The sequence below is a fragment of the Bison bison genome, unplaced genomic scaffold (assembly GCF_000754665.1).
Source record: "Bison bison bison isolate TAMUID 2011002044 unplaced genomic scaffold, Bison_UMD1.0 scf7180017864033, whole genome shotgun sequence".
NCBI classification, from domain to species: domain Eukaryota; kingdom Metazoa; phylum Chordata; class Mammalia; order Artiodactyla; family Bovidae; genus Bison; species Bison bison.
The window spans coordinates 3,808,252-3,814,554 of record NW_011494605.1 but is presented as its reverse complement, the minus strand read 5'-3'; the positions used below and the strand labels follow the sequence as shown (position 1 = coordinate 3,814,554).

At 35.2% G+C, this 6,303-nt stretch overlaps 1 protein-coding gene across 2 annotated transcripts in view; it reads left to right on the top strand.

Moving 5' to 3' along the window:
- FAF1 (Fas (TNFRSF6) associated factor 1) overlaps positions 1-6,303 on the top strand; it is a 489,357-nt gene that overhangs the window by 189,528 nt on the left and 293,526 nt on the right. The gene's annotated exons all lie outside the window — the stretch shown is intronic.

Here is a 6,303-nt window from a genome sequence, read left to right as displayed (position 1 = left end):
AGGAAATTTCTTGTGCTCTGGAGAATACAGCTTGAAATACATTGATATAAAATTTTTAAGATTTTCTTTTTTTTTGGAATAGATAGTGTCATTCTTTTTTCGGTATTTACAGTGAAACTCAGTATATTTATAGAATGATCAAATGATTTCAATATTTAATTATATATTGTATTATTATTGCCTAATGAAGCAACTGGATCTAAAGTGAATCATTAAGCTAGTGATAGAGTCATAATTTTCCTGAGCACAGTTTCCTTCTGGAACTGTGTTTACATTCTTAGATTTTCACAATTTTTTGCACATTTTCTTTTTTTTTAATTTAATACAACTTGGTGTCTCTAAACTTCAAATATTGTGAAATTTTTCCCCAGTATCTTTATTATTAGTGTAGTGAAAGGAAACACGTCCTGTTTTCTTTACTGTACTACTCGTGGAACAGTTCTGGCCAACAAATGTGTCCACTACCCACCAAGTCTTCAACACCTGCTGGATATTCTTCAATTTAACAAAATTCTGATACTACCTACCTGGAGATAGCATTAGATCCCACAAGTTCAGGACTCAGCTCCATAACACTGCCCCATATCAGACCCAGTTGCAGGTATAGGTTGTCACCTGTGCTTCTGACCAACTGGCTGTGAATAGGAGGTTCCCACCACTCCCTTCTGTGTTTGATAATTTGCAAGAGAATGGCTCACAGAACTCAGAAATGCTCTATGTACTATTACCAATTTATTGTAAAACATATTTTAAATGAACAGCCAAATGAAGAGAATATAGAATGAGATCTGCAAGGGTCTTGAGCAGAGGAGTGCTTGTAATGTTTAAGGTGTGCCCACCTGCCAACTCGTGGATGCTTTCTTTTTTACCAACCTGGAAGCTCTCCAGAGCTCTTCAACTAGGATTTTTATGGAGATTCACCACATAGGCATGATTGATTGAATCATTGGCTATTAGTAATTAGCCTAACTTCCAGCTCCTCTCTTCTTCACAGAGTAGGGTAGGAGGGAGAGGTGGTTAAATGTTCTAACCCTCTAATCATGAGGTTGGTTCCCCTGGCAACCAGTATAGAAGCTTGTTAGTATCACTCTTATTAATTAAAAAATTGCAAAGATTTTAGGAGCTCTGTATGGGGAAGAAAACCAAATGTGTATTTCTAACAGCTCATACCATCACAGGTAGATAGTATCAAAAAGAAAAGTAAATTTCACTTTACCAAAGTAGAAATCACTGAACTGAAGAAAGTTAAATCTGATATAATTGTATAATTGTATCTGATAGTTTGTTAATGGTTTGTTTTAGGTTAAGAATTTAAAGATTTCTTGGGTTGCTCTGTATCTTATGTTCAGATCATATATTAATGGGAATTTTCATTTGCATACTATGAGAAACAGTACTTACAGTCCTTGTGCTTATAGTAATGTTGATTTAGATGCCAGATGAGATTATAGATATGGGTTCTGTATCCACTCAGGTACAACATTATTTTTAGGTTAGTTAAGAATGTCATCCAGTATGTAATCCATATAATTAAATGTAGATAAGAGACATCATTGGTTGTAGTCTGTTGCTTTCCAGTAGTATGATTAAATGGATTTTTGAAAAATGTCTTCCTGGGCTAATGGAAATGTTCATTGCCATGTGTCTCAGTCCCTAGGCAGGCAGGGGCCTACAGTGTTTCTTGAAATGCAGTGTTTATTGGAGAATGACTACTTTATATAATACTAAACTAGTCTTCCCTGGTAGCTTAGCTGGTAAAGAATCCACCTGCAATGCAGGAGACCCCCGTGCAATTCCTGGGTCAGGAAGATCTGCTGGAGAAGGGATAGGCTACCCACTCCAGTATTCTTGGGCTTCCCTCGTGGCTCAGCTGGTAAAGAATCTGCCTGCAATGAAGGAGACCTGGATCAACCCCTGGGTTTGGAAGATCCTCTGGAGAAGGGAAAAGCAACCCACTCCAGTATTCTGGCCTGGGGAATTCTATGGACTGTATAGTCCATGGGGTCACAAAGAGTCTGACAGGACTGAGTGACTTTCACTTTCACTTTTCAAAGTAGTATTCCTTAGTTGGCTGTATGGATTTTTAGCAAGTTATAATGGTGCTTTTTCCTATGTTGGAATGATAAGAAAGACATAAAAATTCAAAGTCAAATAAAAGATACAAAAAACACAGTGTATCTGGCTAGTGAGAGGAGCATAGAGGCTCCTGCTGATGAAGAAGTTTATTAATGCACATAAAAGTTACAGTGTATTTCTTTTAGATATGTTAATCCAAGATATCTTTCTATAAAGCTAGAGATTATTTTTCTTTTTTCATTTATAAAATATATCTTAAATTCTCATTTCATGAGAGACAATTAAAAACAAAATCCATACAGAATTTTAAAAGCTAATGGTAATAATTATTTTTAACTTATGATTTTCACTTGTGTTTTATCAAACAAAAATAATTTTTATATCATAACTGTATAATGGAACCCAAAAGTATTTTAATATTGAGTTATATAGCATATCATATTATCAAATATGGGAGACAATATTGCTGTGCACTAACCTACATAATAAATCAAGTTGATTTATTTTTGCAAAATTTTTTTACAATTGGTGGATTCATACAAACCTTATTTATAATTTGTAACTCAGTATATAATCTAAAAAGGAGAAAATATCATTCTGATTGTTATATTTGAGAATTGGTAAATAAATAGAAAAACTTCGAAACTGATAGAGGAAAATAGCAAAGTTTATGTACATACCACCCCATCCTTCTCCTCAGATTTGGAATTTCTTTTAAAAGGTATATTTGATTTAGGTGGTTGGTTTGATATTAAATTGATTTTATTCTTTTATTTCTCTGACACGAGTCAGTGGATGTGGAAAAACTGAGGGAAACTGGGTAATAAACTGCCTGTTAATTGCAGTGCAGAACTATGACGAGGTCCTGCTGCTGGATTCCACCGTTCCAATTTCAGTGCAGTGGCAAACGTTATGTTCTTTCTTTAGAGTATCAGTCTTCTCTCAATGAACTGGATAATACTGATGTTATGGTGTCATTCCTAAACAAAGTTTATTATGATCAAATCAGGAAAGTAATGTGATTATAATCTATCCATGCAAAAAAGGTAAGATCTAGAGAGAAAAGTCCTAGATTATAATCCCTGTTTATCTAGGGTCTTAGATTCTCCTTATATAAAATAGGAAGCATTGATTTTAGTTGTCAGGGTGGTTATAAAAATTCATTAAACAGAAGAGGTACATTCATATGCAAAAACACAAATTGCAAAACATAATTATTAAAACATGTATGCTAGTAAATACCAGTAGTAATCTTTTTCATTCAACTCTCACTTCATTTTTATAGCACCTCTGTAAGAACACAGAGGCTGATATTGATATCTGTATTATAAATTAGGAACTTGAGGTGTTTTAAAGAGAGTTTTGCAGCTGGTTTAAGGTCAACAGTGAATAATAACTTCTGCTACTAATATCTTCATCTGACTCTCCATCTAGCTTCCAGTTTCTTGACAGAAATATATAAAGCTTTATTCCAAAGATAACTTCTTTTTCAGAAGCTGTTTTCTATAATGACATTTTTTTAAAAATCTTGTAATTTGTCATTATATAGTCCTTGAAGTTCATTTATATGCATTTTAGTTACTGTAGTTTTCAAGAGTATTGATGAAATTTTAGTGTGTGAATGAACTTTTTAGTTACTGTACACTATTCATCATCTAGTAAAATATAGACGTAAAATAACATGCTCTTACATTCTTTACTGACAAATAGTTTTATTCTCAAGGTTTGGTGAGAGCTATATATTAAACCATGCCTTATGAAAAATTTTTTTAACTTGATTTTTCTGCCACTAGGGGGTGCCTGGTAATTGAATCTTATTTTGTATTTACAGTATTTTTTAAAAAGCTAAGAGCAACAGAATTACCATGTAAGTGTCTATAACCTTATATTTAGAATTATTTTAAAGTAAATTATGTTTTTGTTTTTCAGAAAGTAGAATTTCAGGCTTTTTGAGAATTTAAGAGCAACTCTTTAATCATAATCTTTTTAACAATTGAAAAGTGTTTTTTAGCTTCTTAAAATAGATCAGATTTCACTTATTAATTCAAAGGTGATGCAGTTACACCTATGGCACAACTTCAGATTGTACTGTCAATCACAATAAAATTAAAAGAGGGGAGCTGTCAATTATACCTGTTTCATATCATAGGAGAGGTCAATCTATCAAATATTTATTGATTAACTAGTAGATGGAAACATGCTCTGTCCTCTAGGCACTTACAACCTAGTCATTGACATATTGTGACTTTTTAAAAAATTAATCTCTTTAAAGAAAATTTCCAACACTGTTCTGGTGTTCTATCTGCCACTCAGGTTGTTTCATCCTGTAAGTGCCTCTTTTCTTCATCTGCTGTAAAGTTGGTGTCCTCTAGAGTTCTTTCAGCAACCCCTCTTACTGTACATTTTCCCTGACATCTCCTCTCAGTGCTTTGTTTTCCAAATATGTATAAATGACAAATCTCTATAAACACCCGTTTCCTAGTTGCCAGTTGAGCTTTCACTGGCATGTCTGTCCCATTTGTAATCCAGTCATATGTCTCTAGATTGAGACAATCCTGAGAAATCTGTACTACTACCTGTATTTTTTGTCTCAAATATACAGTGGTAATGGTACAAAATACTGCAATGTATTCCAAGTAGGATGATTAAGAATCACTACCAAAGAATCACTGTCATGCTGATCCATTCTTTGGCCATTTTGCAGTAAAATTAAAGGTGAAGTAGTAATAAAAAGGTATCTCTGAGGTCCTCCATACATTTGGATACTACAGATAATTTACAGGTAAAAGTGAAATCATAATAACAACCACTAGTAATTTAGAAGTGAGCACAAATAAGAGTTTGAGCATTCTTTGGCATTGCCTTTCTTTGGGATTGGGATGAAAACTGACCTTTTCCAGTCCTGTGGCCACTGCTGACTTCCAGATTTGCTGACGTTGAGTGTAGCATTTTGATAGCATGATCTTTTAGGATTTGAAATAGCTCAACTGGAGTTCCATCATCTCCACTAGCTTTGTTCATAGTGATGCTTCCTTAAGGCCCACTTGACTTCACATTCTAGGATGTCTGGCTCTAGGTGAGTGATCACACCATCGTGATTATCTGGGATGTGAAGATCTTTTTTGTAGAGTTCTTCTGTGTATTCCTGCCACCTCTTCTTAATATCTTCTGCTTCTGTTAGGTGCATACCATTTCTGTCCTTTATCAAGCCCATCTTTGCATGAAATGTTCCCTTGGTATCTCTGATTTTCTTGAAGAAATCTCTAGTGTTTCCCATTCACATCAGTCCTTCCAGTGAACACCCAAGGACTGATCTCCTTTAGGATGGACTGGTTGGATCTCCTTGCAGTCCAAGGGACTCTCAAGAGTCTTCTCCAACACCACAGTTCAAACACATCAATTTTCAGTGCTCAGCTTTCTTTATAGTCCAACTCTCACATCCATACATGACCACTGGAAAAGCCATAGCTTTGACTAGATAGGCCTTTGTTGACAAAGTAATGAATGTCTCTGCTTTTTAATATGCTGTCTAGATTGAGCATAACTTTTCTTCCAAGGAGTGTCTTTTATTTTCATGGTTGCAATCACCATCTGCAGTGATTTTGGAGCCCCCAAAAATAAAGTCGGCCACTGTTTCCCCACCTGTTTGCCGTGAAGTGTTGGGACCGGATGCCATGATCTTAGTTTTCTCAATGTTGAGCTTTAAGGCAACTTTTTCACTCTCCTCTTTCACTTTCATCAAGAGGCTCTTTAGTTCTTCACTTTCTGCCATAAGGGTGGTGTCATTTGCATATCTGAAGTTCCTGATATTTCTCCCGGCAATCTTGATTCTTGGGAAGAAGCTTGTGCTTCTTCCAGCCTAGCTTTTCTCATGATATACTCTGCATATAAGTTAAATAAGCAGGGTGACAATGTACAGCCTTGACGTACTCCTTTCCCTATTTGGAACCAGTCTGTTGTTCCATGTCCAGTTCTAACTGTTGTTTCCTGAACAGTATACAGGTTTCTCAAGAGGCAGGTAAGGTGGTCTGGTATTCCCATCTCTTTCAGAATTTTCCACAGTTTATTGTGATCCACACAGTCAAAAGCTTTGCCATAGTCAATAAAGCAGAAATAGATGTTTTTCTGGAACTCTCTTGCTTTTTTGATGATCCAGCGAATGTTGGCAATTTGATCTCTGGTTCCTCTGCCTTTTCTAAAACCAACTTGAACATCTGGAAATTCATG